The sequence below is a fragment of the Nicotiana tabacum genome, chromosome 15 (genome assembly GCF_000715075.1).
Source record: "Nicotiana tabacum cultivar K326 chromosome 15, ASM71507v2, whole genome shotgun sequence".
Classification (NCBI taxonomy): domain Eukaryota; kingdom Viridiplantae; phylum Streptophyta; class Magnoliopsida; order Solanales; family Solanaceae; genus Nicotiana; species Nicotiana tabacum.
This window is the reverse complement of record NC_134094.1, coordinates 130,653,140-130,663,286: the sequence shown is the minus strand read 5'-3', so window position 1 is coordinate 130,663,286 and position 10,147 is coordinate 130,653,140. Positions and strand designations below refer to the sequence as shown.

At 33.6% G+C, this 10,147-nt stretch overlaps 1 long non-coding RNA gene across 1 annotated transcript; it reads left to right on the top strand.

Annotated features, from left to right (window-relative positions):
* Positions 1 to 296: 296 nt before the first annotated feature.
* Positions 297 to 1,559, top strand: LOC142169932 (uncharacterized). The gene is made up of 2 exons (XR_012699564.1): positions 297 to 518; positions 1,321 to 1,559. It is a non-coding gene; the product is annotated as an uncharacterized LOC142169932 (long non-coding RNA).
* Positions 1,560 to 10,147: the final 8,588 nt, after the last annotated feature.

The window sequence follows — 10,147 nt, the reverse complement described above, 5'->3', positions numbered from 1 at the left end:
TCTAATATACAATATCGTTTTTTTTAAAAAAATATGCGGATTTTATGTTTGAATTCACACAAAAAAAACAATTAGCTAGTTTGACTCTCGATATAATGCGACAAAGAGAACAATAAATATAAAGAAAATCTATAATGAAATAAGTAGTCACTTTCGAAAAGTTTGAAAAATATTACTTATTCAAGACTAAACAGGAGAATTTAAGACTTTATATGACCTTTTGCTGTTTAAGTTTGAAAACTTTAACGTAAATGGTGGAATTTAAGAGAAGACATTGACTTATTGAACCAAAGGAGAGTGCATAGAACTTCAAAATTAAGAGGCCAGTGCAAATTAAGTCCATCATTTTTTCCCCTATAAATTGACAATCGTCAATCTCATATTACAAAAACTAGTATACTTCTTTTATTGGTGTTTGAGGAAAATGTTGTACAAGGCTACATTTACTTTCTTCATTTTGTTATTATTTTCGGCTGGATTGCTCTTCCCCTTAGCACCCACAAGAATATCTACAACTAGTAAGTTACTTTCCCTTTAGATTTGTTATATTATTTTCTCGTTTATGCTAACAAACATAACACCGAGAATTACACAGAAATTAACAGGAGCATACGCAAAAAGATTTGTAAGCGCCGTCGAAATTTATAGAAGAACGAGAATAGTAACTTCAATTATCATACTTCTACACAAGAAATAACTTTAGTCTATTGATTTTGCTGAATCTTAAGTTAGCAAAAGCCCTGAATTAATATCTACTTCATCACAATTTTTAACCACATAGATTCTCTCAATTATTTGCAAAAACGATGTGCTAGGTGAGGTTACCTTTTAGAGCACAGTCAAGATCCTAACCAATACACCAAGAGACAATATATGTCAAGTGATGTCATTTTTTTCTACTTATCCGCTTCCTCACAGTATTAATACATATATTTAGTAAAACATACGATGAAACGGTATCGCGTGACACTTCTTCGATAAATGTGCATCCGCCTCTCGTAATTAAGTTGCGTTGAATAAATTGTCTTTAAATTTATCATGTTGTGTAATTACTAAAGCTTATAATTATTAAGATAGTGATCAACTACTTATATAGTGTAGTGACTGACTAAATAATGATATTCAATTTAGAGGGGAACTCCTACATCTGAGGCTAATTTTAGATCTTATTCCGATTTACATAATGCATTACATGAGTTCAATTTGCACTCCAATATTTGCTTAAATTTTTATTCGATAGTGATACCTCCGCCGCTTTCATGACCCGAATCCGCCTCTGATTCAAGTACACCTAATTCCTTCATGTTAATTTGGTTGCAGTGATAGTGAGAGATTTTAGAGAAACTCATGCCATTATTTCACACAGAAGAATTGCAGTTCCCATAAGATGGAGCCCCAGAGCAAAAGCTGCAAAGGCTCCCCCAAGCCCAGAGAATGGCAAAGGAAATTAGCTGCTCTAATTTCGGCCATTTGTTATTGTTGTACTTGTATTTCTTTTAACTAGTATCTATGAACGTGCATCGCATGTTAATATTGACACGTGATGATTTAAACATTTATTTATATGAAGGAATAATAAAATTTAATTAATGAGAGAAATTTTATGTATAATAATACAACAATCATCTAAATGCCGAAAAATATTATTACATTAGCATAATATATGAATTTAAAATAAAAGGACATCATCAAAATACAAATGATCAATTTTGTCATGTTAGTTAGATAATTATATATTATAGTTTAAAAGTATTTATTGTGATGGTATCTTAACGAATACTTCTTTGTAGATAATATTTATTTTTGTGTATGTTTCCTCCTAATTTGTTGATTGCTCTGCCTTAACCAGAACTCTTGTTGTCGATCTTGATATCCCTCTTGAAAATGCAACATACAATTGTTCGTGCAAGAAAACATATTGCGGTAAATATAGTTCAATATTTAGGATGTTTGTCCTTATACTTTATTTATTATATTTGCAAATCATAAACATATTAAAAAATATTTTCACACAAATTTAAAAGGATATTCCTTAGTTTCGGAAGACGAAAGTTGAATTTAGGGATAAGAATATACTTAGAAGTACATTAACCAATATCATAATTTTTGCATGTATGACGTTATTGTCAAAACTTCTATATACCATTTGTGTGCTATTACATAAGCTATTCGGCTTATCTAAGTTTTTCAGTAGCATGACGGGTATATTTTTCTTCAAAATTAACCTATATACAATAGAAGATCAATTTTAATTTAGTCTATTATATATACGGTGACACTAACATACGTAAGAAATAAGAAACTTGACAACAAACATGTATGGTAAAATGCCATTTGGTATTAAAGTATTTAAATATTCTTCTTGGCAGTAATTATTGGTATCATTTTTTGCTGAGTCAAAAACTAAAAAATATTTTGTTTTTACTATAAAATTTTGCAATCAACCTTTCATTAAGTTGATCAACATATTCATTTCTGCTAGCTAAGATATCTTTTTAATTCTATCATACGATTTGCATAAATTACGTTTTAATCTAATGATAGAAATATTTACATTACATGCACTACTATTACCACTGGAATTGATAACCAAGTGTTCAGGAAGAACCAAATCGTCTTTTATTGGATACTCTTCTTCGTTTCCAACACGAAGCAAGAAGACACTGAATACTGGATCTGTTCTTACTTTATATTTCTTGCTAGTTGAATATTTTTCGTTCGAGGCCAGAAGTTTAACTTTGGCAAGCTAACTTTTACGGTCTCTACTTTTGTCAATTTTGGAACTACTGGTAGTACTTGACAAAAATCACCTCCCAAACCATTAATTTTTACCAAACAGTTCATTGATATCCAATATATCTCTAGAACTCTGGACAATTATTTCGATTGTTTGACACTTAGCCATAGGTGCTTCATCCCATATTATCATTTTTTATTTCCTTATAAATTTATCACTGTGATGACCCAAAATGTCATCTTTAAATTTAATAAATAATTCTATATTCTAAGACCTCGAAAAGCACTATTTATCATTCCTCGACTTGCGTGCGTAGCCTGTAAAATTTTTTGGAAAGTTTTTATATGAAAAATAGATTAAAATATGAATTAGAGCTTTAAAACTCAACTGAGTTGACTTTGGTCCACATTTTGAGCAAACGAACTCGGATCAGTATTACAATTTCAGTAGGTCCGTATCGTGAATTGGGACTTGGGCATATGCCTGGAATCAAATTTCGAGGTCCCTAGCCCGAGATATGAAATTTTGATGAAAAAGAAAATTAAAAGTTTAAGTTCAAATAGTGACCGGATATCGATTATATGAAAACGACCCCGAAATAGAATTTTGATGATTCCAACAGCTCCGTATGGTGATTTTGGACTTAGGAGCGTGATCGGAATTTTATTTGGAAGTTCGTAGTGGAATTAGGCTTGAAATGCCGAAAGTTGAATTTTTGGGAAGTTTGACCGAGGGGTTGTGTGATGACCCAAAATGTCATCTTTAAATTTAATAAGTAATTCTGTGTTCTAAGACCTCAAAAAGTATCATTTATCATTCCTCGACTTGTGTGCGCAGTCCGTAAAATTTTTCGGAAAGTTTTCATGTGAAAAATAAATTAAAATGTGAAATAGAGTTTTAAAACTCAAGTGAGTTGACTTTGATCAACATTTTTAGCAAACAGACCCGGATCAGTATTTTGATAGTTTAGGTAGCTCCGTATCGTGATTTAAAACTTGGGCGTATGTCCAAAATTTAATTTAGAGGTCCCTAGCTCAAGTTATGACCATTTAACGGAACTAGCAATTCAAAGGCTATAAATTTTCAAGTTTGACCACGGGGTTGCATTTTTGATATCGGAGCCGGAATTCGATTCTGGAAATTTGAACAGCTCCGTTATGCCATTTATGACTTATGTGCCAAATTTGAAGTCATTCCGGATTCATTTAATATGTTTTGGCACGAGATTTGCAAATTGAAAAGTTTAAAACTCAAAGTTTGAATCGGGGTGTGAATTACAATTTCAGCGTTGTTTGTCATGATACGAGACCCCGAGTAAGTCCGTATTATGTTATTGGACTTGTTGGTATATTCGTACGGGATCCAGAGTACCTTGAGAGTGATACAGATTGAAATCGGATCAAGAATTGGGCTTAAGCAATATCTGTATTTTTGCCTTCTGTTATAATCGCACCTGCGGATTTTTGACCGCAGGTGCGAGCTCGCAGAAGCGAGCCTTCAATCGCAGATGCGCCCGGGCGTGGCTGGGCAAAAGTCCGCAGATGCGGAAATCTGCATGCACCCGCACATTCGCAGAAGCGGATAACTTCTCGCAGAAGCGTGTCCGCAGATGTGCACCAAATCACGCAGATGCGGACATATGCTGGCAGCCCCTTTTCTGCAGATGCGAGAATTTCTCGCAAATGCGAACTCGCATGGGCGAGCCCAGGCACTGCAGGTGCGGAAATGCCTGGGCAGTGTATATATCGAAGAGTTCGAAATTATTTTCACATTTTGATCGTTTTGAGCTCGGTTAAGGCGAATGTTTGGGCGATTTTCATGGAAAATATTAGGGTAAGTGTTCTTTATCCTATATTGATTATATTTCACGATTTCATACTCATTTATATCATGAATCCGTGAATTTATAGAAGAAAAATCAGATTTTTATAAAATCTTCCAAAAATAAAAATTTAAGATTTGAAGGTCCATTTGACATCGGAATTTGATAATTTTTATATGGTTGGACTCATCTCAGAATGGGTGTTCGAATTTCATAAGTTTTTTTGAGATTTGAGACGTGGGTCCCACTGCCGAATATTTTAATGAATTTCGAATTTGTATCCGAAAAATTTGTAATTCATATGAAATTAATTCCTATGATTCGTATTGAGTATATCGAATTGTTTGTGAATAGATTTGAAGCTTTTGTAGATATATTTAAAAGGAAAAGATATGGTCGAGTAATTCATTGAAATTTGCAAAGCGAGGTAAGTGTCGTGGTTAACCTTGACTTGAGGGAATAGAACCCTTAATTTAGTTGTTATGTGAATTACATGTGAACGACGTATAGGCGAGGTGACGAGTGTATATACATCGATAAATTAATTTTTGCCTGCTTACTTGAAAAATCATAAATTGTTTTAAATCCTAAATTAATTATCATAATAACTGTTTCTCTCCTATTCTTTGTCAAATATTAATTCTTGACTATTTGAATTATGTGTTTTAATTGTTATATGACATTTAGCATATTAAATATTAAACTGCCTATTTTCTCCCTGATTTCTATAATAATCTGCTATTTGTCATTATTTGTTTCATAATTAAATTATAATTATTGTATGTTTGTTGTTTTATAATTTTATATTAATTGTTGCATTTATTGGGGAAATTTCTTCTATAAGAATTGGTAAATAAATATGTTGGAGGATCGGGTTGCACGCCGCAACAGAATTATTTATAATGAATATATTGGAGGATTGGGTTGCTCGCCGCAACAGATTTGATTAAAGGAATATATTGTGAGAGCGGGTTGCATGCTGCAATAGAATTGAATGTGAATATATTGTGAGAGCGGATTGCACGCTGCAACAGAATTGATGGAAATGATAATTGGTTATGACTGTTGAGTTGGCTTCAATTATTATAAATGAGTTACATGATTTATTTTTATTATTGTTGTTGTTACTAATATTGCGTACAGGTTAATGTAAGTGAACCGCCTTAGCCTCGTTACTACTTCGTCGAGGTTAGGCTCAGCACTTACCAGTACATGGGGTCGGTTATACTGATACTATACTCTGCACTTCTTGTGCAGATTTTGGAGTTGGTCCCAGCGGTGTACCATAAATTTGCGCGGATTTCAGCAACCATAGGAGACTTGAGGTATAACTGCATGGCGTCCGCAGTTCTGAAGTCCCAGTCTATTTTACATTAGCTGTGTGTTTATTTTCAGACAGCTTTATTTTATTCAGACCTTTATTTGTATTTATTCTAGAAGCTCGTGCACTTGTGACACCAATTATGGGATGGTATTTAGACACCATTATTTTTATCGGTTATTTCACTATATTTCAAACTTTGCTTCCGCATTTGTTTTTTTATTATTAATAATTTAAAGATTGTTTAAAAATTGGTTAATATTATTCTAATGTTGGCTTGCCTAGCAAGTGAAATGTTAGGCGCCATCACGGTCCGAAAGTTGGAATTTCGGGTCGTGGCAGGTTGATTTTTTGATATCGGGGTCGAAATCCGATTCTGAAAATTTGAATACCTCCGTTATGTTATTTATGACTTATGCGCAAAATTCGAGGTAAATCGGACGTGATTTGATAGGTTTCAGAGTCAATTGTAGAAATTAGAAATTTCAAAGTTCATTAGGCTTGAATCTATGTGTGATTCGTGTTTTAGTGTTGTTGGATGTGATTTGAAGGCTCAACTAAGTTCGTATGATGTTTTAGGACTTGTTGGTATATTTGGTTGAGGTCCCGGGAGCCTCGGGTGAGTTTCGGATGGTTAACGAATCAAATTCGGACTTTAAAGAAATAGCTGAAGTTTCTGCCCTCTGCTGCTTTCGCACCTGCGGAAATTTTATCGCAGGTGCGAGCTCGCAGAAGCGAGCTTGGCAAGCGCATATGCGCAAATAGACTATGGGGCAATGGTCGCAGGTGCGAGGGAAATTCCGCACCTGCGTGAGCGCAGATGCGGGGGAATGCACGCAGAAGCGGCCTGTGCAGGAGCACTAACAGGCGCGCAGATACGGGCAAAGGCGCAGATGCGGCACTTTTTCCGCACATGCGGTTGGCGCAGAAGCAGCCAAGTGGCCACAGATGCGAAAATCCCTGGACAGTACAAAAACAGAGTGGTTCCGACCTTTTGCCATTTTTGGAATTTCAAGCTCGGGTTGGGCGATTTTGAGCAAGGTTTTTACGGGAAAACTTAAGGTAAGTCCCTTGTGATCATTTCTACTCGATAATATTGAATTATCATCAAATAATCCGACTAGATTACATATTTTTGAAGTGCAAATCGGGGGTTCGAACTTAGGGATTTGAAAATAAGATTTGAAACTTTGAAGGTCGAGTTGGGGTCGGATTTTGATAAAATTGGTATGGTTAGACTCGTGGTTGAATGGGCTTTTGGATTTTGTAACTTTTGTCGAGTTCGGAGATGTGGGCCCCACGGGCCATTTTTGAGTTAATTTCAGATTTTTATTGAAAAATATAGTATTTTTTTACAAAATTAATTCTTTAATTTTTATTGACTGTATCAAATTAATTATGACTAGATACGAGTCGACCGGAATCAGAAAATCGAGGAAAAAGCAAACTACTTGGTTAAATTGGAGCAAGTCGAGGTAAGTGACTTGTCTAACCTTATGTGGGAGAAATGTTCCCCAGGATTGGTATTAATTGTAATGTAATGAAAGTCGTGTACACGAGGTGACGAGTGTGTACACGGACTAAATGTGAAGGATTATGTTTTTAAATTGTGAAGATCACTGTTGCATATTAATTAATTTATTAAATCTTGTTATATTCTCCATCATTGATTTGATTTGTATACTTTAAATTTGCTTGACCTTTTCCTGCTAATTGTTTTACCTGTTTGGTTGAAACTTGTTTTCTTTTATTCTGTGAATTATTTAAAATTGATTTTCTTTAAATTAAATATTATTAATATGAAGTATTTGACATTTTAAATTTTGTATTGAAGCAACGTACTAAAGATTTGAAATATTCTTTTGCTATATTATTTATTCCTGAATATTTTGTAAGATATTTGCACTCATTGTGATGGAGCCGTGGGCTATTTATTCTGAAAAACTATTATTGATGATTTATGGTGGCATGATCCGTGAGCTCTTTATTGTGAAAAAATATCGTTGATTTATTTTGGCAAATTGAAATATTTGGGCACTTGAGGTGCAAATTGTGATATTGATACGCATGCAGTGGTATAAGGTCTGGGTATTGAAACGCATGCGGTGAGATAAGGGTGGCTTGATACGCATGGCTAGTAGGGGGAACTACTAGAAGTCATGTGGTGTGATAAGGATGGTTAAAACGCGGGATGTTATTTAGGGAAAAATATTTTCTTTAAAATAAATTGTGAAGGCTCCCACGGTGAGATAAGGAAATGAGATATTGTGAATTTATTTATGATTTGGAACTATGAGGCGGTACTTCGGTAGTGCCCTTGTTGATATTTATTTATGGCCATAGTTGCCTTTGATTAAGTTGAAAGAAATTTTGTTTTGATTCCACGAGATATTATTTGAAATTATTTGGTGTCATTAAATGTGACATACTATTTGATTCATTTCCATAGTCATTTTATCTTATTAAATTGTTTAAACATTTTTCCATGTCATTATCTATTCTCCAGTAGGGCCTGACCTAACCTCGTCACTACTCTACCGAGGTTAGGCTTGGCACTTACTGGGTACCGCTGTGGTGTACTCATACTACGCTTCTCCACATCATTTTTTGCAAATCCAGGTACATCTTACCAATATAGACGTCAGTGAGTTACCTGCGCACGGAGACTTCGAGGTATATCTGCCAGCGTCCGCAGACTCCGGAGTCCACTTCTATCATTTTATATTGCTTCCTTATTTTTCTTTAGACCTTGATACATAGAAACATTGAGAATAAATTTTTAGAAGCTTGTGACTTATTTCTACCGGGTTTGGGGAGTTGTAATTATTTGAATTATAGTTTATTTATTTTAGATATTTATGATTATTCCGCAATGATATGCTTACCTAGTCTTAGAGACTAAGTGTCATCACAACCTCCTATGGAGGGAATTTGGGGTCGTGACAAGCAACATTGCTTTGCTTTGATATATTTGTGATGGTTATTTAAGTTATTTGAAGAGGTATATAAAATCTAAAGTGGGTGGGCTCACAATAAAATCGTTGTTGGTACACCACTTGCTATTATTGCTAACAGTGTCATGCCTCTTGATATGATATTTGCAAGTAATGCATGACATGGAAATATTATTTTGATTCTGCTGGAGGCATCTACAAAGAATAATCTCGTTATACCAGAGTAGACTCTGTACAATATAGTCTTGAAAGCTTGTTCTTGTTTAGGATTTAACTTTGATTGTTCTTCCTCATACACTTGTGTAACATTTTGATTCTTAATAATATACTAATCTTTTTACTTTGTGTTCTAACGCTCTTTTTATGGAATTAATTTATATACACTAATTTGTTTTTTAACTTGAATAAGATTTTTACTCATATGATGAATTTAAAAAATAATTAAATTGGATTCTCTTGCTAAATAATTAATTAAAAGATTTAATTATTTTGTTTTAACATAAGAAAATAATTTATTCTATGTTGATTCAGATCTTAATATTAGTTCATCTCTTGTTTTGAATATTTAATTGACTCTTACCAACCATTTTTTCTTTCTTTCTCACACATTTATATTCTTAAATGTTTTCTTAGTTGTTCTTTAATAATTAGGTATTTTTCAAAATTACACGAAAAATTGATAAAAATATTATTTGAGTTGAAAAATAGTTCAAATATAATATAAAAATGTATTATCGTGGGAGTATTTGTTTTCTTAATTTCAACCCTTTACACATCGCATTTAGTATTACTTTTATTTTGTCTTCGTATTGGACATTATGTAATGGTAATGTATTGCCAATACGGAGGATTCTTATGAAAGTGATTTTATTAAATATTCCTATATATTTTTAATAAGAATTTAATAGACAAAATTTTATTAATTTTAAAATCTTAAATATTAAAAAGTAGCATAGAAGGTATTGTAGTCCAAAAAATAGGTTATTGTAGTTATGTCCTTTTCCTATGAGTTCTTCCGTTGTAACGACCTAACCAGTCGTTTCACCTTCTAGAACCTCGTTCCCCTAAATAAGACTCCACGTATGTGTTTTTACTATTTTATGACTTTCGGACATGGTTAGTTCAGGATTTGGAAGGGTTCGTGTTGAAATCAAAGCACTTGGTTCCTTAGTTTGGCTTTAAAATGGTAAGTTTGACTTCGGCCAATATTTTAAAAAAAGACCCCGGAATCGGGACCAGAAAACAATCAGGGATACCTTGGTACAATACAGGTCAATGATTAAGGAGCTGGGAAAGCAAGTAAATAAGATGAG